This window comes from Typopeltis vanoorti, chromosome 18 (assembly GCF_054136105.1).
Source record: "Typopeltis vanoorti isolate ZY-2024b chromosome 18, IOZ_Tvanoo_1.0, whole genome shotgun sequence".
Taxonomy (NCBI): domain Eukaryota; kingdom Metazoa; phylum Arthropoda; class Arachnida; order Uropygi; family Thelyphonidae; genus Typopeltis; species Typopeltis vanoorti.
The window spans coordinates 95,024,232-95,052,139 of NC_143566.1; positions in this window are offsets into that span (position 1 = coordinate 95,024,232).

Consider the following 27,908-nt stretch of genomic DNA (forward strand, 5'->3'; position numbering starts at 1 on the left):
TTGCCCAAGCGTCCATATATTCGCCTTCTATTGGCCCATTTGATAAGGCTTCACTGGCTTGACAGCTGTTTCGAAATGGTTGGTTCTCCTCAGAGACCAGACAGAAACCTTAAGAGAGCAAACACTCTCTTTTAATATCCACTTCATTTATGTAATTTTGCATCGCCGAAATGAAACCTTTTGGCTGTATATTTTAGTAAATATTTCCCACATACTATTTAAAAAATATATGCCTTCTACACTGATTTGCTCTTGGTATCTTCGTGGATCTGATGGCCACTAATGAGTACTCAATAAAGGTAGAAACCGATTCTGGAGAATGTTTCTTCCAATACTGTTTTGGCATATGGGATATTGAGACAAGTAATCTGAAGTCAATAGCCTCTATATACAAATAGCATCATCGTAGACACTTGATGCGCAAACTTTGTTTTGCTTACACCTGAATGAAGAATTAAACAAGAATATACTTTCTTCACCAACATAATTTAATTCTATGACTGCTGATGATATGCTGGATTACATATTAGCATGTATGATTGAGTCCCAAAAATGCTTTAAAATGAATTTTGAGATAAAGTTCTGAAAGAATTAATCGTGGTTTTCGATAGCGTTAGTATTGGGGTTTTCAAGAGTGGGTACACTTCGTTTGAAATTTGGTTTGTTTCTGGACTCTGTGATTATTACCTTTGTCAGCTAGCTGTTTATACCATGCTTGGCGAAGTTCTAAATTACGACTGATGCAAGAAAGGTGGTGGTGTAATAAACGAATAAGTCCTTAGCAGTGTTTCATTTATATATATATTTCAAAATATTTTTGAATTTTTAAACCAAAGGTTATCGTCTATGGTTCTTATTTTATTTTTCTTTCCTTGAAAGATACATTAAGATTTTTGCTTTCACGTATTCTGGATTTTCTTTCCAAGAGCAACTTTATTTTCGATGTTATTTGTCTAGTTTTTCTTTTGCTGGTTATGATTAATCTATATTTACCTTCTTGTGACGTGAGGTGAGCTACAGTATCTTTTGGGTGATATTTTCTTCTCCGTGCTCTCCCTTGATTCCATTCTATTTCTTCATTGCTAATTTATCTGCTGTAGTTTTCGCTTTAATTTAGTTGGATCAACTCGTAGATCATCGATCTCTTATTTTAGTTTTTTTTCTTTCTTTTTTCATTTTCATTTTAATAAGTGATGATATATTCTTTCATTCGTTTAAATTAACTCAACCTTTCTTGCTTGCATGCTTTTGTGTCGAATTTCAATACGTCTTCACATCTTTAACTGTTGTTTTATTGATTTATACAAAGGACTTCAGTTTCTTTTATTACTGAATGTTTTGAGGAACTACTTCAGTTTTGCAATTATAGATCTAAGTTGCTTTTATTGAGTGATTTTGGGGCAAAGTTTAAAATTTAATCTCCTGGACTCTGTAAGAACTATACCAGCACTGAAATTAAATTCTTAAAGATTTAGCCTTCAGTAAGGTTTATGACACGTCATAGTTCAAACTACTGTTGTTGCAGCCTAAGCATTAGCTCTTAACCGCCATGAATAAGAAGGTTCTCATTATAAGGGTTCATATTACTTGTTCCACTTTGGGTTTAACTGTTATAGCCGTTGTAAGAAAATAGGTGTCGGGGGGGGGGGACACCGTAGCTGAGGTCAGCAGTTGTTTCTTACCCTTTGAATTTGTGCCAAGACTAGTGCCCAGCAGGTGATGAACAGCAGGTCGAAGGACGCTTCGAAGGTCATCTCTAACGCCTTGTCAGAGGCGTAAAACGATATACTTGATTACCTTAACTATAGGTATTTCAGAAAATATTTCTAAGAAATAAGTTAAAGAAAAAAAAACATTAATGAAAAGATCAAGGAATATAGAGAGAAATGGAAAGAACATCTGTTTAGAATGGAAAGATATCGGCTATCAAAAGAGGTGGATAGATATAGACGGAAGGGAAAGACAGAGAGATGAAGTCCAGCGATAAGATGGAAAGACCTGTGAAGCCGAGACAAATGCCTAATCCTTGAAGAGAAGAAAAAGAAATTTAAAAGAAAAAAAATGCCACTTTTCCATGTTTTACTTGAAAGAACCATATAATTTATTAAAGGTTTTTTTTTATTATTAGGATTGACACTGATAACTGTTTTTTGATAGAGTGCAGGAGGGAAGAGAAGAAGGGGCCATCCCAGGAAATTGTGTAAGAGAGTGGTCAACAAGGTTGACTAATTTTTTTTTTCTTTTAGGGTGGCAAATGGGTGGAATGCGTTACCAGAGGTTGAATGAGTTTAAGGAGAGGTGTGATAGGTATTGTGTGAATAATAATTACTGTTTAATGTAGGGTCTCACGCGATGAGTCTTTTGACTCCATGGCAGCACCGTTATTATTATTATTATTATTATTATTATTATTATTATTATTATTATTATTATTATTATTATTACATAACACCTCCAGGGAGTGCAAAGACTCATCGAGAAAGGGGCACATACTCTGCAACTCTCCGTCTTCACTACTCCACCAACTGCAACTACCTACTCTTTCTTTCTCTCTCTCTCTCTCTCTCTCTCTCTCTCTCTCTCTCTCTCTCTCTCTCTCTCTCTCTCTCTCTCTCTCTCTCTCTCTCTCCCTCTCTCTCTCTCTCTCACACACATAAACACACACACACACACACACACACAAAGAAATATACAGTGATCAAATCAAGTGACTTAAGAGGATTGGCCCTCCTATAATCCTGCCTGGAAGCTACTCATTCGAAAACGTTTTCACTGAGTTGACATAATGTGTTGTGCTGTATTATGCGGAAAGAATAACGGCCCAGTCAGAAATTCTTAAATTCGACCATTCTGTCAATTTACCGTACTAGAAACCCGAAGTGTCTTTTCGTAAGAGCAGGGTAGTCTTAACCCACTAAGCAACTAAGCAGTGACAAGTTTGCAGGGAGGCAAAAAACGGCAAAATTGTATCTCAACCATAAAAAGATCTTTAAAATAATACATATTTTTAATTTAGATAGACAGAATACAATTTGCCTGCTATAATACGGTTTATATTTTAAAGATAATAATAAACATGAATTCTTTTTTGAAAAGGCTAAAAGTCGAAAACCAGTTGCAATTAATAGATTCACATTTCATGGATGAAATGCAACTACACAATTAAGGCGATGAATTATTATTATTATTATTATTATTATTATTATTCATGCCTGTCAAGGATTTAGGTCTAGAGTGGCCTATTTCCAGCCTTAGAAGTCACGTTGAATCTCTTAAGAGGACGTTGTGGTTGACTTATTCCTAATGGTTTGTAATTTAAAACTTATTTTGCTAATTTTTCAGTTGTCATTCTTTCAACGTGTTCCGTCTATTTCTGTTTTTATCTTTTAATTTTTTTCTATCATTGATTCCTGGTTTAATTCTTTCATAATTTCTTCATTTCTTTTGTGATCGAATAGGGTATAATTTGCAGTTTTTCTCATAAACTTCATTTCAGCTGTCATTAATCTTTGTCTTTTTGTTTTATTGTCCAGATTTCACTTCCATACAATAGGATTAGCAGGGCTAATGTATTGTCTGGCTTTATTTTTTGTACTAGGTTTGGTATATAACAGGTGTAATAACAGGTGTAATTAAATATAGACTTAATTACACCTGTTATTTTCAAATGTTTTACAAATTGTAGGCTTTTATCTTTTTCATTTTAATATGTAATCATACATCCTAGGTAGTTAAATGAATTCACTTTTTCTAAAATCTTGTTATCTATTACTATTTTAGTTCTTACTGGACCTTGTCCTTTAAAGAGCATCGTTTTTTATTTTTCTGTTGATATTATCATTCCGTAATCTTTGACTATTTCATTTAAATTTAAAATATCTTTTTGTAAGTTATCTTCAGAATTTGTAATTATTATTTGGTCATCGGCAAAAGGACGAGTGTCTAAGTTCACTGTAGGAGAAAGTTGGAAATATATTCAACAGCCAGTATAGAGCTTCAGTGAAAGGAATTTGGTTTTGGGAGAGGAGTAAGCCAAGGATACATCACCCAAATTGTTTTCTGTTACATTACAATTCTTTAAAAACGTCTCATGGGAAAACTATGTAATTAGCATGGATGGAGAAAAAATCTCATTCACTTACGTATTGCAGGTGATATTATTCTTTTAACAAAAAAAAAAAAGAAAGAAAGAAGCTCAGGAAATGCTAAATGACCTTGATAGAGAAAGCAGAAAGGAAGGTTTAAAGATTAATCTTAGTAAATCCAAACTGATGAAAAATTCAAGTCATAACGAAGTAAAATTAACAGTAGTATTGAAATTGTGGAGAACTGTATTTACCCTGGTCAAGTTTTAAGCAAAAACAAGATAAAGAAATACACAAGGAATCTAAGAATTTTGGTTGTACAAAGATTATTTGTTAGGAAATTTACCTATACACCTAAAAAGAAAGCTCTTGAATATATGAATTATTCCAGAGTTTACCTATGGAAGTGAGCAGGGCCGGCGTTACCATTTAGGCAAAATAGGCAACCGCCTAGGGCGGAAGCCATGAAGGGGCACAAAATTTCAAGCTATGCTTTATTCATACTTTACTAAAATATCAAAATTAAACAGTGATATGTGATTTAGGTATCTATTCTTTTCCCTTATCCCTCACACATCACATTATTTTACTATTTAACTCTTGGTTCTTTTTTGTTCCTTACCTAAATGATTTGAACTTACCGCTATTTAAAATTCAGTTAAGACAAATATTTTAAAACGTTAACATTTTAAAATATTAAATTTCGGTATTTTATAACTTTTTTAAAAAGTGAATTATTACAGAGAATTTTCAAATTAATTAAAAAAGAAAATAAAAAAATGCCCTATTAATTTAACCTGAAAGAATTTTATTTTGTTTAATGTCAATTAGAAATATTTTAGTTTATGAAATAAGGGACACATTTATGAATAAGGGACGCACTTGTTAACTTTGCCTATGGCGCAAAATAACCTGCCACTGACAGTGGAAGTGAGACATTTGTAAACTAAAAAAGTAAACTTAATGCAACTTAAAAACAATAAGACAGGTTGCGTGTGGCTCAAGAAACTTGGAGAGAGGAATGCTCCATGTAACAAAAAGGGATAGAACAAGAAATACTATAATTAGAGAGATGACTAGAGTACAATATATCGTGACGTATTGTAAATCACGTGGAGACGGGTTGGCCACATTAGTAGACTGCCAGACGAAAGGTGGATATTAAGCACCGAGTGGACACTAAGAGAAGGATGGGGAAATGATCTTTAAAGACCTGACATGAGATGGTTGATTCACGAGTGTCATCATGGACATTGGCTAAAAAACAAACAGAAGTGGAAAGTTAAAGGGAGGCCTATACCCAGCAGTGGAGGGAAAGAAGCTAAAGAACAAGAACAATAAACCATTACACAAAGTATGTCATCATTTTCGTTAAAATTTATCTCCAAATTCATTAGTCACTCAGCTACCTTTGTTGATATGCTCACTATGTCTGATGGGATTCCTGGGAAGGCTCGTAAGTTGCATTCTTACATCATATGAGTCTTTGTCTGAACTGATGCTCCTCACTTGCAAGCCAGAGTCGGTCTGGTGCTCCAAGAGTGCAAGCATGTCGCACTCTTGCCTTGTCTGGTTTGAAGATGCTTAAGTTTTCGCTATGAGCGTCGAAGTGTAATTCATTCCCAAAATTCTTTTGTTTAATGCGAATTTTTTCTAGTTTATTTTTTAATTTTAGAACATAAACACTTCCCATGAGCTTCGAGATAAACACGACTATTTCTGTAGCTTAACAAATCTTCAATTAATTGAATTTTGCATGCATTGATTATCGGCAGAAAACTAAGTTTTAGTGCTTTATGTCTTGGTAAAGGCCAAAAATATTTCATCTTTCATGGCTTCGATGAAGTCTTAATATTCACTTAAAGATTGCTTCCGACATCTCAATTCTTAGCTCTTTATTAAAAGAACTAACGATTCTTGGTGCCAGGAATATCAGGATACTTTGCGTGAGGTATTATCTGAAGGGAAAAAAAAGGACTTAAAATGCAGAATTCCATAAAAGGTATAACTGCTGATCACTGAGGATGATAACACTTCAGGGATCCAATAAGAGGGAAGGTGTTTTACACCCTGGCAATGAGGTTCATCTCTCACCTCAAGCACGACGCGAATCGTCCCGCGACCAGTTGGTCGGAGAAAGGATACGGTACCCACTCAGCCAACCATGCCGGCAGTTTAGCTAGATATGTGAATATTTCGTTTCCATAACACTTCCTTTCATAATTTTGTTTATTACCGCCCATGTAGACATATGCTTGTAATTGTTATATGCTTACAATACGATTGTTCCATGGATCTGCAGAAAGCTTTTTTCACTTGGTAACAAAGTAAATTATATTTGAAAAGAAATAATATTCTTGTTTAGTCATTTACCCAACAGTAAGCAAAGTTAGCGTGTGAACTATCTTCACGACTAAGCTCCTTTTGAGAGACTGTTACTTCACATCCTTGCTTCAGTATAGGAAGGGTCACAATTCAGAACCTGTTTCTGCATTTATTGAGGACTCATCAGGGAAAACCACGCCCAGTATGATAAAATGATTGAATCATTGTAGAAATCAGATATTCGGCATATATAAGTAATTGGAAAATATGTTTTCCATATATAAATCAAGTGGATATTAAATCCAGCGTTATTTCAAAGCCGAATGCGGAAACTATGAAAGTTTCGTAAGAAATTTTACCGGAGAGTTTACTGGAATACACTCGTCGGCATTTATGAGTTACTCTGGCGCGAACATGATCGTTTGCCCAAGCGTCCATATATTCGCCTTCTATTGGTCCATTTTGATAAGGTTTCACTGACTTGACAGCTGTTTCGAACTGGTTGGTTCTCCTCAGAGACCAGACAGAAATCTTAAGAGAGCAAACACTCTCTTTTAATATCCACTTGATTTATATAATTTTGCATCGCCGAAATGAAACATTTTGGCTCTTTATTTTCGTAAATATTTCCCACATACTATTTGAAAAATATGACTTCTACACTGATTTGCTCTTGGTATCTTCCTGGATCTGATGCCCACTAATGAGTACTCAATAAAGGTAGAAACCGATTCTGGAGAATGTTTCTTCCAATACAGTTTTGGCATATGGGAGATTAAGGCAAGTTATGTGAAGTCAACAGCCTCTATATACTTAATGCGCAAACCTTGTTTTGCTTTCACCTGAATAAAGAATTAAACAAGAATATACTTTCTTGACCAACATAATTTTATTTCTTTGTCTGTTGAGGATATGCTGGATTACATATGAGCATGTATGATTGAATCCCAAAAATGCTTTAAAATTAATTTTGAGATGAAACTCTGAAAGAATTTATCGTGGTTTTGAATAGCGTTTGTATTGGGGTTTTCAAGAGTGGGTTCACTTCGTTTGAAATTTGGTTTGTTTCTGGACTGTGTGATTATTACCTTTGTCAGCTAGCTGTTTATACCATGCTTGGCGAAGTTCTAAATTACGACTGATGCAAGAAAGGTGGTGGTGTAATAAACGAATAAGTCCTTTGTAGTATTTCATTTATATATATATTTCAAAATATTTTTAAATTTTTAAACCAAAGGTTTTCGTATATGGTTCTTATTTTGTTTTTCTTTCCTTGAAAGATAAAATAACATTTTTGCTTTCACGTATTCTAGATTTTCTTTCCAAGAGCATCTTTATTTTTGATGTTATTTGTCTAGTTTTTCTTTTGCTAGTTATGATTAATCTATATTTAGCTTCCTGTGACGTGAGGTGAGCTACAATATCTTTTGGGTGATATTTTCTTCTCCGTGCTCTCCCTTGATTCCATTCTATTTCTTCATTGCTAATTTATCTGCTGTAGTTTTCACTTTAATTTAGTTGGATCAACTCGTAGATCATCGATCTCTTATTTTAGTTTTTTTCTTTCTTTTTTTTCATTTTCATTTTAAAAAGTGATGATATATTCTTTCATTCGTTTAAATTAATTCAACCTTTCTTGCTTGCATGCTTTTGTGTCGAATTTCAATACGTCTTCACATCCTTAACTGTTGTTTTATTGATTTATACAAAGGACTTCAGTTTCTTTTATTACTGAATGTTTTGAGGAACTACTTCAGTTTTGCAATTATAGATCTAAGTTGCTTTTATTGAGTGATTTTGGGGCAAAGTTAAAATTTAATCTCCTGGACTCTGCAAGAACTATACCAGCACTGAGATTAAATTCTTAAAGATTTAACCTTCGGTACGGTTTAGGACACGTCATAGTTCAAACTACTGTTGTTGCAGCCTAAGCATTAGCTCTTAACCGCCATGAATAAGAAGGTTCTCATTACAAGGGTTCATATTACTTGTTCCAGTTTGGGTTTAACTGTTGTAGCCGTTGTAAGAAAATAGATGTCGGGGGGTGGGGACACCGTAGCTGAGGTCAGCAGTTGTTTCTTACCCCTTGAATTTGTGCCAAGACTAGTGCCCAGCAGGGGATGAACAGCAGGTCGAAGGACGCTTCTAAGGTTATCTCTAAGGCTTTGTCGAAGGCGTAAAACGATATACTTGATTACCTTAAGTATAGGTATTTCCGAAAATATTTCTAAGAAATAAATTAAAGAAAAAAAAACATTAATGAAAAGATCAAGGAATATAGAGAGAAATGGAAAGAACATCTGTTTAGAATGGAAAGATATCGGCTATCAAAAGAGGTGGATAGATATAGACGGAAGGGAAAGACAGAGAGATGAAGTCCAGCGATAAGATGGAAAGACCAGTGAAGCCGAGAACAGACAAATGCCTAATCCTTGAAGAGAAGAAAAAGAAATTTAAAAAAAAAAAATGCCAGTTTTCCATGTTTTACTTGATAGAACCATATAATTTATTAAAGAGTTTTTTTTTTTATTATTAGGATTGACACTGATAACTGTTTATTGGTAGAGTGCAGGAGGGAAGAGAAGAAGGGGCCATCCCAGGAAATTGTGTAAGAGAGTGGTCAACAAGGGTGACTAATTTTTTTTTTCTTTTAGGGTGGCAAATGGGTGGAATGCGTTACCAGAGGTAGATGTGTGTTTCATCAGGGAATGAGTTTAAGGAGAGGTGGGATAGGTGTTGTGTGAATAATAATTACTGTTTAATGTAGGGTCTCACGCGATGAGTCTTTTGACTCCATGGCAGCACCGTTATTATTATTATTATTATTTTTATTATTATTATTATTATTACATAACACCTCCAGGAAGTCCAAAGACTCATCGAGAAAGGGGCACATACTCTGCAACTCTCCGTCTTCACTACTCCACCAACTGCAACTACCTACTCTTTCTCTCTCTCTCTCTCTCTCTCTCTCTCTCTCACACACACACACACACACACACACACACACACACACACACACAGAGAAATATACAGTGATCGAATCAAGTGATTTAAGAGGACTGGCTCTCCTATAAGCCTGTCTGGAAGCTACTCATTCGAAAACGTTTTCACGAGTTGACATAATGTGTTGTGCTGTATTATGCTGAAAGAAGAACGTCCCAGTCAGAAATTCTTAAATTCGACCATTCTGTCAGTGTACCGTACTAGAAACGCGAAGTGTCTTTTCGTAAGAGCAGGGTAGTCTTAAGCAACTAAGCAGTGACAGGTTTGCAGGGAGGCAAAAAACGGCAAAATTGTATCTCAGCCATAAAAATACCTTTAAAATAATACATATTTTTAATTTAGATAGACAGAATACAATTTGCCTGCTATAATACGGTTTATATTTTAAAGATAATAATAACATTAATTCTTTTTTGAAAAGGCTAAAAGTCGAAAACCGGTTGCAATTAATAGATTCACATTTCATGGATGAAATGCATCTACACAATTAAGGCGATGAATTATTATTATTATTATTATTCATGCCTGTCAAGGATTTAGGCCTAGAGTGGCCTATTTCCAGCCTTAGAAGTCACGTTGAATCTCTTAAGAGGTCGTTGTGGTTGTCTTATTCCTAATGGTTTGTAATTTAAAACTTATTTTGCTAATTTTTCAGTTGTCATTCTTTCAACGTGTTCCGTCTATTTCTGTTTTTATTTTTATTTTTTAATTTTTTTCTATCATTGATTCCTGGTTTAATTCTTTCATAATTTCTTCATTTCTTTTGTGATCGAATAGGGTATAATTTGCAGTTTTTCTCATAAACTTCATTTCAGCTGTCATTAATCTTTGTCTTTTTGTTTTATTGTCCAGATTTCACTTCCATACAATAGGATTAGCAGGGCTAATGTATTGTCTGGCTTTATTTTTTGTACTAGGTTTGGTATATAACAGGTGTAATAACAGGTGTAATTAAATATAGACTTAATTACACCTGTTATTTTCAAATGTTTTACAAATTGTAGGCTTTTATCTTTTTCATTTTAATATGTAATCATACATCCTAGGTAGTTTAATGAATTCGGATGTTCTAAAATCTTGTTATCTATTACTAGTTTAGTTCTTACTGGACCTTGTCCTTTAAAGAGCATCGTTTTTTATTTTTCTGTTGATATTATCATTCCGTAATCTTTGACTATTTCATTTAAATTTAAAATATCTTTTTGTAAGTTATCTTCAGAATTTGTAATTATTATTTGGTCATCGGCAAAAAGACGAGTGTTTGAGTTCACTGTAGGAGAAAGTTGGAAATATATTCAACAGCCAGTACAGAGCTTCAGTGAAAGGAATTTGGTATTGGGAGAGGAGTAAGGCAAGGATACATCACCCAAATTGTTTTCTGTTACATTAGAATTCTTTAAAAACGTCTCATGGGAAAACTATGTAATTAGCATGGATGGAGAAAAAATCTCATTCACTTACGTATTGCAGGTGATATTATTCTTTTAACAAAAAAAAAAAAAAGAAAGAAAGAAGCTCAGGAAATGCTAAATGACCTTGATAGAGAAAGCAGAAAGGAAGGTTTAAAGATTAATCTTAGTAAATCCAAACTGATGAAAATTTCAAGTCATGACGAAGTAAAATTAACAGTAGTATTGAAATTGTGGAGAACTGTATTTACCTTGGTCAAGTTTTAAGCAAAAACAAGATAAAGAAATACACAAGGAATCTAAGAATTTTGGTTTTACAAAGATTATTTGTTAGGAAATTTATCTATACACCTAAAAAGAAAGCTCTTGAATATATGAATTATTCCAGAGTTTACCTATGGAAGTGAGCAGGGCCGGCGTTACCATTTAGGCAAGATAGGCAACCACCTAGGGCCCAAGCCATGAAGGGGCGCAAAATTTCAAGCTATGCTTTATTCATACTTTACTAAAATATCAAAATTAAACAGTGATATGTGATTTAGGTATCTATTCTTTTCCCTTATCCCTCACACATCACATTATTTTACTATTTAACTCTTGGTTCTTTTTTGTTCCTTACCTAAATGATTTTAACTTACCGCTATTTAAAATTCAGTTAAGACAAATATTTCAAAACATTAACATTTTAAAATATTAAATTTCGGTATTTTATAACTTTTTTTTATAAGTGAATTATTACAGAGAGTTTTTAAATTAATTAAAAAAGAAAATAAAAAAATGCCCCATTAATTTAACCTGAAAGAATTTTATTTTGTTTAATGTCAATTAGAAATATTTTAGTTTATGAAATAAAGGACACATTTGTGAAATAAAAGACGCACTTGTAAACTTTGCCTATGGCGCAAAATAACCTGCCACCGACAGTGGAAGTGAGACATTTGTAAACTAAAAAAGTAAACTGGATGCAACTTAAAAACCATAAGACAGGTTGCGTGTGGCTCAAGAAACTTGGAGAGAGGAATGCTCCATGTAACAAAAAGGGATAGAACTAGAAATACTATAATTAGAGAGATGACTAGAGTACAATATATCGTGACGTATTGTAAATCACGTGGAAACGGGTTGGCCACATTAATAGACTGCCAGACGAAAGGTGGATATTAAGCACCGAGTGGACACTAAGAGAAGGATGGAGAAATGATCTTTAAAGACCTGACATGAGATGGTTGATTCACGAGTGTCATCATGGACATTGGCTAAAAAACAAACAGAAGTGGAAAGTTAAAGGGAGGCCTATTCCCAGCAGTGGAGGGAAAGAAGCTAAAGAACAAGAACAATAAACCATTACACAAAGTATGTCATCATTTTCGTTAAAATTTATCTCCAAATTCATTAGTCACTCAGCTACCGTTGTTGATATGCTCACTGTGTCTGATAGGATTCCTGGGAAGGCTCGTAAGTTGCATTCTTACATCATATGAGTCTTTGTCTGAACTGATGCTCCTCACTTTCAAGCCAGAGTCGGTCTGGTGCTCCAAGAGTGCAAGCATGTCGCACTCTTGCCTTGTGTTGTTTGAAGATGCTTAAGTTTTCGCTATGAGCGACAAAGTGTAATTCATTCCCAAAATTCTTTTGTTTAATGCGAATTTTTTCTAGTTTATTTTTTAATTTTAGAACATAAACACTTCCCATGAGCTTCGAGATGAACACGACTATTTCTGTAGCTTAGCAAATCTTCAATTAATTGAATTTTGCATGCATTGATTATCGGCAGAAAACTAAGTTTTAGTGCTTTATGTCTTGGTAAAGGCCAAAAATATTTCGTCCTTCATGGCTTCGATGAAGTCTTAATATTCACTTAAAGATTGCTTCCGACATCTCATTTCTGAGCTCTTTATTAAAAGAACTAACGATTCTTGGTGCCATGAATATCAGGATACTTTGCGTGAGGTATTATCTGAAGGGAAAAAAAAGGACTTAAAATGCAGAATTCCATAAAAGGTATAACTGCTGATCACTGAGGATGATAACACTTCAGGGATCCAATAAGAGGGAAGGTGTTTTACACCCTGGCAATGAGGTTCATCTCTCACCTCAAGCACAACGCGAATCGTCCCGCGACCACTTGGTTGGAGAGAGGATATGGTACCCACTCAGCCAACCATGCCGGCAGTTTCCCTAGATATGTGAATATTTCGTTTCCATAACACTTCCTTTCATAATTTTTTTTATTACCGCCCGTGTAGACATACGCTTGTAATTGTTATATGCTTACAATACGGTTGTTTCATGGATCTGCACAAAGCTTTTTTCACTTCGTAACAAAGTAAATTATATTTGAAAAGAAATAATATTCTTGTTTAGTCATTTACCGAACAGTAAGCAAAGTAAGCGTGTGAACTATCTTCACGACTCAACTCAGAACCTGTTTCTGCATTTATTGAGGACTCTTCAGTGAAAACCACGCCCAGTAAGATAAAATGATTGAATCATTGTAGAAATCAGATATTCTGCATATATAAGTAATTGGAAAATATGTTTTCCATATATAAATCAAGTGGATATTAAATCCAGCGTTATTTCAAAGCCGAATGCAGAAACTATGAAAGTTTCATAAGAAATTTGACCGGAGAGTTTACTGGAATACACTCGTCGGCATTTATGAGTTGCTCTAGCGCGAACATGATCGCTTGCTCAAGCGTCCATATATTCGCCTTCTATTGGTGCATTTTGATAAGGTATCACTGACTTGACAGCTGTTTCGAACTGGTTGGTTCTCCTCAGAGACCAGACAGAAACCTTAAGAGAGCAAACACTTTCTTTTAATATCTGCTTGATTTATATAATTTTCCATCGCCGAAATGAAACATTTTGGCTCTTTATTTTAGTAAATATTTCCCACATACTATTTGAAAAATATGACTTCTACACTGATTTGCTCTTGGTATCTTCCTGGATCTGATGTCCACTAATGAGTACTCAATAAAGGTAGAAACCGATTCTGGAGAATGTTTCTTCCAATACTGTTTTGGCATATGGGATATTAAGGCAAGTTATGTGAAGTCAACAGCCTCTATATACTTAATGCGCAAACTTTGTTTTGCTTTCACCTGAATAAAGAATTAAACCAGAATATACTTTCTTGACCAACATAATTGTATTTCTTTGTCTGCTGAGGATATGCTGGATTACATATGAGCATGTATGATTGAATCCCAAAAATGCTTTAAAATTAATTTTGAGATGAAACTCTGAAAGAATTTATCGTGGTTTTGAATAGCGTTAGTATTGGGGTTTTCAAGAGTGGGTACACTTCGTTTGAAATTTGGTTTGTTTCTGGACTGTGTGATTATTACCTTTGTCAGCTAGCTGTTTATACCATGCTTGGCGAAGTTCTAAATTACGACTGATGCAAGAAAGGTGGTGGTGTAATAAACGAATAAGTCCGTTGCAGTGTTTCATTTATATATATATTTCAAAATATTTTTGAATTTTTAAACCAAAGGTTTTCGTATATGGTTCTTATTTTGTTTTTCTTTCCTTGAAAGATACAATAAGATTTTTGCTTTCACGTATTCTGGATTTTCTTTCTAAGAGCAACTTTATTTTCGATGTTATTTGTCTAGTTTTTCTTTTGCTGGTAATGATTAATCTATATTTATCTTCCTGTGACGTTTGGTGAGCTACATTATCTTTTGGGTGATATTTTCTTCTCCAGGGATTAGATAGAATCTAATCCGTGATTAGATTCTATTTCTTCACTGCTGATTATCTGTAGTTTTCACTTTAATTTAGTTGGATCATCTCGTAGATCATCGATCTTTCATTTTAGTTTTTTTTTTCTTTTTTTCATTTTCATTTTAATAAGTGATGATATATTGTTTCATTCGTTTAAATTAATTCAACCTTTCTTGCTTGCATGCTTTTCTGTCGAATTTCAATACGTCTTCATATCCTTAACTGTTGTTTTATTGATTTATCCAAAGGACTTCAGTTTCTTTTATTACTGAATGTTTTGAGGGACTACTTCAGTTTTGCATTTATAGATCTCAGTTGCTTTTATTGAGTGATTTTGGGGCAAAGTTTAAAATGTAATCTTCTGGACTCTGCAAGATCTATACCAGCACTGAGATTAAATTCTTAAAGATTTAGCCTTCGGTACGGTTTATGACACGTCATGGTTCAAACTACTGTTGTTGCAGCCTAAGCATTTGCTCTTAACCGCCATGAATAAGGAGTTTCTCATTACAAGGGTTTATATTACTTGTTCCAGTTTGGGTTTAACTGTTATAGCTGTTGTAAGAAAATAGGTGTCGGGGGGGGGGACACCGCAGCTGAGGTCAGCAGTTGTTTCTTACTCCTTGAATTTGTGCCAAGACTAGTGCCCACAGGGGATGAACAGCAGGTCGAAGGACACTTCGAAGGTCATTTCTAAGGCTTTGTCGGAGGCGTAAAACGACATACTTGACTACCTTTAGTATAGGTAAGTCCGAAAATATTTCTAAGAAATAAATTAAAGAAAAAAAAACATTAATGAAAAGATCAAGGAATATAGAGAGAAAGGAAAGAACATCTGTTTAGAATGGAAAGATCGGCTATCAAAAGAGGTGGATAGATATAGACGGAAGGGAAAGACAGAGAGATGAAGTCCAGCGAGAAGATGGAAAGACCTGTGAAGCTGAGAACAGACAAATGCCTAATCCTTAAAGAGAAGAAGAAGAAATTAAAAAAAAAAAAAAAAAAAAAAAATGCCAGTTTTCCATGTTTTACTTGATAGAAGCATATAGGTTATTAAAGGTTATTTTTTCCTTGTTTGTTTAGGATTGACACTGATAACTTTTTTTTTTTTTTTTTTGGTAGAGTGCAGGAGGAAAAAAAGGAGGGGCCATCCCAGGAAATTGTGTAAGAGTCTGGTCAACAAGGATGACTAATGTTTTATTCTTTTAGGGTGGAAAATGGGTGGAATTCGTTGCCAGAGGTGGATGTGTGTTTCATCAGTGAATGAGTTTAAGGAGAGGTGTGATAGGTATTGTGTGAATAATAATTACTGTTTAATGTAGGGTCTCACGCGATGAGTTTTTTGACTCCATGGCAGCAACGTTATTATTATTATTATTATTATTATTATTATTATTATTATTATTGAAATGATCTTTTCATAACACCTCCAGGGAGTCCAAAGACTCATCGAGAAAGGGGCACCTACTCTGCAACTGTCCGTCTCCACCAACTGCAACTACCTACTCTCTCTCTCTCTCTCTCTCACACACACACACACACACACACACACACACACACACACACACACACACACACACACACACACACACACACACACACACACACACACACACACACACACACACGCTTAAGAATTCTGATCTGAGGAGTGAGGTCTTTTTTGACTTCCGAATGAGAGGATCCCGATTCTATATATGTTTTTCCAAAGCGAATCGCGCCTATCTGATCTAGAGAGGTCCGAGTACGTGGAAGATTTACTAGCAATTGGAGTTTACTACTGTATCGGAGTTTACTACTGTACTGTAGGTTCGTGCTCGATAAACAGAGCAGGTAAGACTTTTAGTTCTATTCGTTTTCATAAGCCTAGCCATGGACAAATCCTTCGACGATCTCAATTTTCAGGAACTTTTGACGCTATTCAGGGAATTAGGCAACTTGCTACATAAAAAATGGCCAGATAAAATCGGAGCACACCAGATCCTTGAAGCAGAGACAGAGGATATCCATCCCTCTAAACTTCCTCACCCTTCACATGACAACGCCTGCGAGCCAGCAATAACAACTGAAGACATCTCTCCTTCAAACTCCAGTAGCTTTCAGGAAGTTAAACGGAAGAAGAGAAAGAAAAAATCCCCTGCAACAGATACTGAAATAATACCTCAGACGTCGGAAACTACAGCTCCAATGGATACATCAGCGCTAGCTGATGAAAGAACAGGGACATGTACACAGCCCAAAGAGAGGATTCCGCCAGTAATCTTGAGAGCTAAAGAAAACTGGTCGTCACTTGCAGAGACGATGAAGAACAATAACATCAAGTTCTCATCAGCTAAAAACACCGATGATGGAGTCCGCATACAGCCCGAAGGAGTAACGGACTACCGCCAGCTCACCAGACTTATGGATGAAGAGAAAGTCCCATATCACACCTACCAACTAAAAAGCGAAAAAAACCTTAAAGTAGTCATCAGAGGTCTGGCAGAAACCATAACAACTGATGAAATAGCTACTGACCTCAGATCACAAGGTCTCGAACCAATTAAGATCTCGCGCATGTACCGCGCAGACAAGCGCCCCATGCCTCTGGTCTTAGTGGAGATCAGTAAAGACCACAGAGCAATCTACGACCTTACTATAGTCTGCAACTTAGTCATCAAGACCGAACCACTCAGAAGAAAGGCGTCCGCCGGCCAATGCCACCGCTGCCAAAAATTTGGGCATGCACAAAAGTTATGTAAAGCAGATTACAAGTGTGTAAAGTGTGGTGACAACCATCCCTCGCACACTTGCACAAAATCATCGTCTACACCTGCTAAATGTGCGAATTGTGGCGGCCCCCATCCAGCAAATTTTAAAGGCTGCTCAATTCACCCATCTAACCTACGGAAGACAAGAGCGGCGTTGGCTCCGCCCACTGAGATTCAAGACACGAAACCTTCGCCGGAAGTCACAGTGCGGAGTGTTCCCGCCGATAAAACATATGCTTCTGCGGTTTCTCCGCGGATTTTACCCGTAGCCTTGACAGCTTACAGTGAAAATTCTGCACAGATTATTGCTGCCTCACTAGGGGAGATGCTAATAGCCTTTAGCAAGATGAACCCCAGCCAAGCCGACACTAAGAAATTCCTCAGGAATACTCAAGTCATCTTCTCCATGATCACCCAATGACGTGCTCTCCTGCATCTCGATGCTGATATCCCAGATATTTCCACATTGCTTCGTAACACTACCTCTACTTTTTCACCTAAGCAGCTTTTCATTCCAAGCAACTCATTCAGGAGTTTTCTAAGCGCCCGAAAGCTGCACTACCTTTCGGCTCAGGCGCTTCCGCATTGCCCTAATCAGGGTGAGCCGAGTGCTCGCTAATATTTAAAATAAGTCTTTTTTCATACCGATGACGGGATCAGAATCCACAGGATTGACATCCATCAAGCCACAGAAGTTAACAGTTAACACACACACACACACACACACACACACACACACACACACACACACACACACACACACACACACACACACACACACACACACACACACACACACACACACACAGAAATATACAGTGATCGAATCAAGTGATTTAAGAGGACTGGCTCTCCTATAAGCCTGTCTGGAAGATACTCATTCGAAAACGTTTTCACTGAGTTGACATAATGTGTTTTGCTGTATTATGCTGAAAGAAGAACGGCCCAGTCAGAGATTCCTAAATATGACCATTCTGTCAGTGTACCGTACTAGAAACGCGAAGTGTCTTTTCGTAAGAGCAGGGTAGTCTTAACCCTCTAAGCAACTAAGCAGTGACAAGTTTGCAGGGAGGCAAAATTGTATCTCAACCATAAAAATACCTTTTAAAAAAATGCATTTTTTAAATTTAGAGGCAAATACAATTTGCCTGCTATAATACGGTTTATATTTTAAAGATATTAATAAACATGAATTCGTTTTTGAAAAGGCTAAAAGTCGAAAACCAGTTGCAATTAATAGACTCACATTTCATGGATGAAATGCTACTACAGAATTAAGGGGATGGATTATTATTATTATTATTATTATTATTATTATTCATGCCCATCAAGGATTTAGGCCTACAGTGGCCTATTTTAGCCTTAGAAGTCATCGTTGAATCTCTTAAGAGGTCGTTCTGGTTGTCTTATTCCTAATGGTTTGTAATTTAAAACAACTTTTGCTAATTTTTCTGTTGTCATTCTTTTAACGTGTTCCGTCTATTATGTTTTTATTTTTTAATTTTTTTCTATCATTGATTCCTGGTTTAATTCTTTCATAATTTCTTCATTTCTTTTGTGATCGAATAGAGTATAATTTGCAGTTTTTCTCAGAAACTTCATTTCAGCTGTCATTAATCTTTGTCTTTTTGTTTTATTGTCCAGATTTCACTTCCATACAATAGGACTGGCAGGGCTAATGTATTGTCTGGCTTTATTTTTTGTACTAGGTTTGGTTTAAATATAGAGTTAATTACACCTGTTATTATTAAATGTTTTACAAATTGTAGGCTTTTATCTTTTTCATTTTAATATGTAATCATACATCCTAGGTAGTTAAATGAATTCACCTGTTCTAAAATCTTGTTATCTATTACTATTTTAGTTCTTATTGGATCTTGTCCTTTAAAGGCCGTCGTGTTTGATTTTTCTGTTGATATTATCATTCCATAATCTTTGACTATTTCATTTAAATTTAAAATATTTCTTTGTAAGTTATCTTCAGAATTTGTAATTATTATTTGGTTATCATCAAAAAAGGAGAGTGTTTAAGTTCACAGTAGGAGAAAGTTCGAAATATTTATACCATTTTTTTATTATTTCATTTAGATAAATATTAAAAAGAATTGCTGAAAGGGTACATCCCTGTCGGGCTACTTGGTTTATCTCTCTCGGGTATGATAGTTCGTAATTTAATTTTTTAATTATTTTCGTAATTTATATTTGATTATTTTCGTATATACTTATGATAGCTTTCAGAATATTATTTGGTATTTGTCTTTCTTTTAATATGTTAAATAAAATGCTTCTTTTAACTTTGTCAAATGCTTTTTCAAAGTCAATGAATGTAATATGTGTTTCTGAATTGTATTCTCTTTTTTTTTCTCTATAATTAATTTTAGGCAAAAGGCCGGGTCTATACATTATCGTCCTTTTCTAAATCTGTACTTCTAAAATAAAGTTTTCAGACCATTTTATTAGTTTATTATTTAAAATTCTGTTCTATATATTGTAACATTAATTTAGTATACTGATACCTCTATAGTTTTTATGGTCATCTCTATTACCTTTTTTTAAAGATATGGATCACAATTGCTTTTTTCCATTCTACTGGGGAGCTACTAGTTGAATAGATTTTATTTAAAAATAATAGATGTCTTTCTTTGACCTTTATTCTTGCATATTAATATATAATTCTGAACCTAGCTTATCTTCTCCAGGCGATTTTCCGTTTGTTTCTTTCAGGCGGATTTCTAATTCTTCTTTAGTTATTTCCATTTCATTTTCATTAAATGATTGCCAGTTATCATTTTTAAAATATTTCTCTGTCCTCTGTATAGAAATTAAGAAATTGTTCTAATTTCAATTCGGTTTTTAATTTTATGTTTTCTTCAGTCTCTGTACTTAAGTGTTCCAAATCTTATATACATTGGGTCTTATTTTATATATATCACGTTCTAAATTAGAAACAAATTTGTTGCATGATTCTCTATCTCTTTTTCTGACTTCTCTTTTAGCTATGACTGTTATTCTTTTATATTCTGTTTCATCTTTTACTGCTTAACCATTTATGATATGCTTCTTTTTTCATTTTGATTATTTCTTAGATTGTATCATCCAATATCTTCAGTTATTTCTTTTTATTGAATTTTTTGGTCTTTCCTAAGCTTTCATGTGTAGCTGTATTTTAGTATCGTTTTTATAATAAGCCATTCTATTTCTATTTCTTCATTTTGTTTTATTTTATCTAAATATTGGTTAATTCTTTGTTCATATAGCCATTGTATATTTGTGTAATTCAATAATCTGGTTTTATAAACAAATGTTTTAAATTTTCTTTCTTTTCTTGTTACTTGTAGCCATTTAGGTGGTAATCTTAATTTTAATTTAACGAGGAAGTGGTCACTGCTTATTTCATATCCTCTGTGAACTCTAACATCTAAAGAGAACTTTGATGTCTTTTCATTTAAGATAAAATAATCTAATATTGATTTCCATCCTCCTGCTGTTCAATATATTTATGTATGTCTTTATGTTTAGAGAAAGAACTCATTATTTTTAGGTTATTATAAACTACAAAGTTGATCAATTATTTTCCCATTCCTGTTTAGAGTATGTTCTCCATGTATTCCTATATTATTATTAATTTTCGTGTTTCCAGTTCTTGCATTTAAGTCTCCTGCTAATATTACATAATCATTTTTATTTATTTTATTATACATATTTTGTAACTGATTATAAAATTCACCATTTTCCTGTTCTCTTCCTTCTTCTTTGGCATATAAACTAATTATTGTTAAATAACCTCTATCTATTTTTAATCTAGCTTCTATTATTCTTTCATTCCATAATTTATGATGTTTTGAAAGGGAATTATGAATCCAGATCATAACACCTGCTTGTGCTCTTTGGTCTCTGTCAACTCCACTATATATTACATTAAAATTTTCAGTTCTCATGGTTCCTTTTAATTTTCTTTTTTGTTTCAGTGATTACTGCTATTTAAATTTTTTTTTTTCATTTAATATTTGGTCTAATTTTATTTCTTCATATGCTATTCATCTTACGTTCCAGTTTGCTATATGTATTATATTTCGTCGTTTCCATTTTATTTTTACCTTTTCTATTTCAGGGTCGTTTTCCATAGATTCATTCCGATTACCTTTCTCTGTTGACTTAAAAGTATAATAATATTCTCAATGTCAGATGACTAGCTGGCGAATGGATAGTCCAGTGGTAGGGCTGCAACCTTAAGGCTTCTGAACTAGCCTTCTTCCAAATGTAAACCCGTAGGGTATATTGAAGGGGAAAGAGTAGATTATAGTAGAATAGAGTAGAATTATAGTAGACGTTTATAGAGGGGACATAGATATAGGCCAGAATTGGAAAGATTCCATGGTCCTCGAGTATTCTAATAGCATAAGGGTCATAAAATAAGAGGAGTTGGCTGATAAGGCCTTATAGGAAAGATTAAAGTGAGTGGATCTTCCTCAAAGTAGAGGAAGAAGAGGATGGATTCAGCTGTGGGACCATGGGAGTGCCACTTCCCTTAAAATCAAGATGATTTCACCTTATGGCCCTGTTGCTCCCCTATCTGCCACCCAGGGGACACACTCTCTAGAGGTTACAGGGTTCCCCGAAAGTAATAATAAATTATTATTACTAATAAAACAGTTTGTTAAGGGTCGCATACACTCTAACAACGATCCTGCATCAGAGAAAGCAGCATGGTTGAAAAACCATTATCAGCATCTACCTGTGACAAAATTCCCAGTGCAAACGTATTCCGGTTAGGTTTCCCATTCGCTTGTCTGTTTCTATTAATCTCTAAGTAGCTATGGCACAACATAGCATATGGTAGGACTATTGAATATAGAGTTCGCAAGTAACCCGAACAATGTAACTTAAGAAAAGCTTTAAGTCGATCTATATTTACTGCTTGTTACGTTTTCTTTCTTCCTCAACATGGAATAAGTTTCCAACAACCGTTTATGTAACATTGCTCAGATGAAGCCTGTCCATTACGTCAGTCTGAATTCTTTGGACAGTAACTGGAAACTAGATTTCAGCAATCAAAGAGAGCCACTTAGACTCGTGCGTACCAGTACACTTCATTATTTATTCTGGATCACCAAAATTGATGAGTTTCTGCATCTGAGTAGAAATCTCTTGATTCTGTCAGTGTTCGCATAAGAAATGTATAATTTTTATTGGTAGTCATTCTGCTAGGCATCATGTATTTACATTTAAGTTGTGATTTTTGCTGTTTATAAACGCTGCTCAACAAAAACTCATCAGATGACTTTTATGGTAATTTTACTTAGCCTTACTATCTAGCAGTGTAAATTCTTCCTAATAAAATGCCGAGATCCATATTATTTAGATAATAGATGCTTGCCCAGGAATTTTTAAATAAGAGTAAGAATTAACCTTTCCTCGGATTTTTGGGTCTCTGGGGCTGAATTTGCTTTCACTACGTCGCCTTTGATATGAGTTTAGTAAAGTAACAAAGCGTAGAGAGCGAATATGTCCCTAACTCACAAAATGACGATTACGCGTACAAAAATCTAATGAAAAAGAAATAAATAAAACAAGGTTTTTGTTGCATTATATAGTATATAATGCAACATTATCTCTTAAATAAATAATAATAATAATAAAAGGAATTCATTGCAGGTGGCGCATAGCACAAATGGTTGTAGTGTGTTACCGTTATTAGCAATTTTCGGTGGATGGTTCCGAAGTCGAGAGATGAACTGATCGGTGTTATTTTTTTTCACAACCCATTGGTAAACAATAATCTTGTGAAATACTTAAGATTCTTTCATTTATACGAAAGAGATCATGGTATTTTAGCACTGTGCATTTAATTAAAACTGAATGTTATCTAAAATTCAAAGGGCCACCAGAATTCAAATTTCAAAACAGAGCTCTCATACAGTTCAAGGTAATTGATAACACGATGTTATGTTTAATATGTTGGCGCTATGCCAGAAATGAATCAGCATGCAGCGTTTGTATTAAAGATATTAATAAATACCATTTTTTTTTTTTTGAAAAGGCTAAAAGTCAAAAACCAGTAGCAATTAATAGGACACATTTCATGGCTAAAATGCTGCTACAGAATTAAGGGAATGGATTATTATTATTATTATTATTATTATTATTATTCAGCAGAATATTTAATATTGCAGCTGAAAACTTGAAGTTTCAAGAATTTTATACACAACAGTTTGAGGAAAGATTCAACCATGAAAACTGAAGTTCAAATCCCTTCTGAGCCCTTCTCAGGTAAAGGTTAGCACCTATCAGATGGTGTGAATTAACCACTCTACCGACTAAGGTGGCAGAAATAGTCAAAACATCTTAGCATTTTTCATGGTTTAAAACAGCGTTTCCCAAATTTTTCCTACGACAGAACACTTCAGAAATCATGAAAATTTTTAACGGAACGCCTTGGTTAGAGTCGCAGCATTTAAAGCCATTCCAAGCTCATATTAATATTAATTTTGATAAATTTTCACGGAATACTTATTCACTTTCCGCGGAATACACAATTTGAGAAACCCTGGTTTAAAACATTATCGGCATTCTCCCTTTTATCATGTAATAACCCTTCTCTTCCCATAATCCCCTAAAGGCGATTATGGAGCCATTAGCGGATTAACTGTAATGGGGCTACCTTTGTCGCTTGACTTTAAGTCTACTCTGTTACTTGGAATATTCTTCACTGTCCTTCCATATTTAAACTTTTTCCTGCACAATTTATTCTATCTCCTCCTAAAAATTAAAATGAATTTCACATGCGCGAAAATTAATCAATTCTGAAGCCTTTGCAATGAATTTATTTAGTAGCAGCAAATTTGCTGTCTTTTATTCTTCTACTCAGTGCACTGAAACAGGACAATTTAATTTCTTTTGTTTTTATTTGCATTGGAGATCATTATGTTAAATATTTATATTTTTCAAATAATATTTGTTGAAATAAATATAAACTTTTGTTTTCTTTCCTTGCAAAATTCCTCTAGCAACTATAGGCTTTATATGGGCTTTTTTCAGTTGAAATTGAGTTAGCTCATACGGGGGTATAACAAGGGCACACTTTTAGCAGGGTGAACACTCAATTTACAGACAAAAAATATTGTTGTTGGTGGTGGTGATTGTGTACAGTGGGAGAATTAATTAGTAGAGAGAGAGAGATAGTGTGATGTTTGTAGTGGAATAGAATGCTCTCCCGCGATAACTCCTTGGACTCCTAGGCGTCATGTAATACAGCAATCCCTCGATTAATGCGTTCTTTAAAACAGGCGCATTAATCGAAAACGCACTAATCGAATATAATAACCTATGGGAAAATGTATAATTCGTTCCTCAGATTTCTTTTTTTACTCTTAATTTTTTTTTTTTTTATAAAAGAATTAGGGTATGTCTCAGGGCCTAGTTAAAGGAAAACCATGAAGCTGAAATACAATAAAACATTCAGAATATAAATTTTTTTATTCTGCTTCTTAATAAAAAAATTGAGCTAACGTAGTTTGGAGAGCATTCTGTTTATTATTATTTTTTTTTCCCATACAACTGACGGTATGGTCCTATTGCCTCTTCTGCAAATTTTACTGGTTCTCTCTTCACCAGGGTCAGTCTCTAAGCATTGCTGCCTAAAAACTTCGATTGTACGAAAACTATTTTCAAATTGTTTCTGTGAAACCTCTTTGGGCTTGTCAGTGATTAAATTTTCTTCATATTCTTCAGGATCTTCCCGCTGTGCATCTAAATTTAGCAGGTCGGAATCACTCAACTTCTCAGAATGAGATTTAATTAACTTAGATTCATTTGAAAAGCCTCTAAAATCATTTGCACAATGTGGAAGAACGTGCTTCCAAACGGCTCACAGATTGCTAGCAGTAATTTCATTCGACTTTATAACCAAGCTGAGAGTTCTCTGATTTGGCTAGAAAAGTCTCGGAAGGCATTCGCTTCCAAACAAAGGCCGGTTTCATCGACATTAAATATTTGTTGATCACAATAGTCCCCTTCTTACACAATTTTCTTCAAAATCTCTGGATATCTCCTTATCTGCACTTGCAGCTTTGCCTGTGATTAGAACATTATGTAGGCTATTTCTCTTTTTGAAAAGCTCAAATCACCCAGCACTAACGTGGAATTCTTCTTTTCCATCATTGATAGCCTTTTATTTCCAGGTTACAAAGAGACAATGCTCTTGATTTAAAAAGGGCAGTGTTTAGCGGGATCCGTTTTTGGTTACAATCTTCGATCAATGTAAAAAGAAGTCTCTCAAATTCAATCATTATAATACTTTGATTTCGAGTGCATGCATGATGAACTTCAAGCAGCCTTACCTTTCTCTTTGTATTCAGCAGTTGATTCACCCATTTTTGTGTTCTTGTTCTGTCTTTGTTTGCTCTGGACTCGCCTTGTTCATTTTTCTTTATTATTTCAAGTCTTTCTTCCAATCAGATAACTTTTTGAATCATTTTCACACTTCTGTTTTTTGCTCACTAACTCTTTACTCACGATTAAAGTCAGGAAAATAATTTAAAATAAAAAAAGTACGGAAAACAATTGCACGAGATATGATCAGCAAAATGCTTTGTAAAGCAGACGACAAATTTTGGCGGTAAATTTGGAACATAGCGAACATGGAAATAGTGTAGTATTCCATTAAAAAATAACTCTGTAAAATGTTTCAAGTCAGTAACTAAATTATTTCATCCTGGTGAGTGATATTTTAAAATAATTACCCATAAAAAATGTATAGATCGAAAATTTTTAAAATCTCTAACATTTATTTTTAAGATGTATATAGGCGCACAAATCGAATTTAGTATCGAAAAAAAAATGACGCACTAATCGGGAGCGCATTAATCGAGGGATTGCTGTAACAATAATAATACTTTTTTATAAAGTTTTTTTGTTTAGGTGCACATTACTATAATATCCAGTAGATATTATGAAAATATATGAAAGATATTCTATACAGACTGATTCAAAATTTATGCTCATTTTGTAGATTTCCTACTTCATACCCCCCCCCCCTTCCTTTCAGCTCCTGGAATTGAATTATAAATAACTATGTCCAGTTTTCTACTGGTTTGAAAGTGTTCCGTAAACAATATTCAAAATCTATTACTTCATTTCACCATTTTCACAAAAGAAGTAAATCAATAATATTATTTATCTGTTTAGACTACTTCTATGCAATCTGTAATCAGTCTATGTGAAGTTATTCTAAGTTTTAGAAATACTGTGCTGTATATCCACCATGCAAAAACTGTTTATATGTATGCCACAAAAAAAGAAAGTTCAATAGTTTTAGTTTTTCTTTCTTAAAAAAATTCAAAATGTTACTACTTATACTGCTACTGGTTGTCATTTCAGAAATAAGCTGTCATAGAAATACTTGACTAAACATACACACGTAACCACATTAATAAGATTTTTTAATAAGTAAATATTTCGTCCTAAGTATCATAGGACATCTTCAGTACAGTTAATTCAAACAATACTAGGAATCACATACAGTTAGGGAGCATGCTTAAATGGAACCCCTCTGTGCGTGCAGTAGTGCTATATATAACACACTACTGCACGCATAGAGGGATAATACGCGAAATAATTAAACACCTTAAAAATAAAAAAGCGCCGGGTCCAGACAAAATCACGAACAAAATAATCAAACATCTACCACACAAAGCACTCATGCACATAGTTGCCATCACAAACGCGATGCTCAGGCTCAGCTATTTCCCAAACCGTTGGAAGACTACAGACGTAATCCTGATCCCCAAACCAGGAAAAGACCCGAAATTCCCACAAAATTACCGACCCATCAGTCTCCTCTCCTGCCTCGGAAAAATATCCGAAAAAGTAATCCTGACCAGACTACAAGAAATAACCGCCAAGAACAACATCATCCCAGACGAACAATTCGGGTTCAGACCACACCACAGCACGGTATAATAAATTTATAGTTTAATCCTTTATCCAAGTGTGAGCAAACAAAGTTTGCGCCTGAAAGTATCTTCAGGACTGGGTTAAGGTGGTACACACCAGGGCAACTCGTTGCAAAGGTGGAGCAAGCTACCAACACTCCTATCCTAGTATCTCCTATAATAATGCAAAACACATCTCCTTGCGGATATGTCTATTGTTATGCATTAAGGGAAGGGCCACTACCCAGACCGGTTTCGACCTTTATTGAGGTCTCTTCAGTGGGAGCCAGGCCCAAGTCGAGATATCAGGCAGAAGCATTTGCAGGTCATCTCCACCTATAGGAATTGCCAATTGGTGTGCCACCCTTTTTTAATAAATTACTCTGGATTTAGAGAAAGATGTTGAAAGTTTATTTTCCACTTGGTTAGAGTATAATAAATTTAGTTTAATCCTTTATCCAAGTGTGAGCAAACAAAGTTTGCGCCTGAAAGTATCTTCAGGACTGGGTTAAGGTGGTACACACCATGGCAACTCGTTGCAAAGGTGGAGCAAGCTACCAACACTCCTATCCTAGTATCTCCTATAATGCAAAACACATCTCCTTGCGGATATGTCTATTGTTATGCATTAAGGGAAGGGCCACTACCCAGACCGGTTTCGAC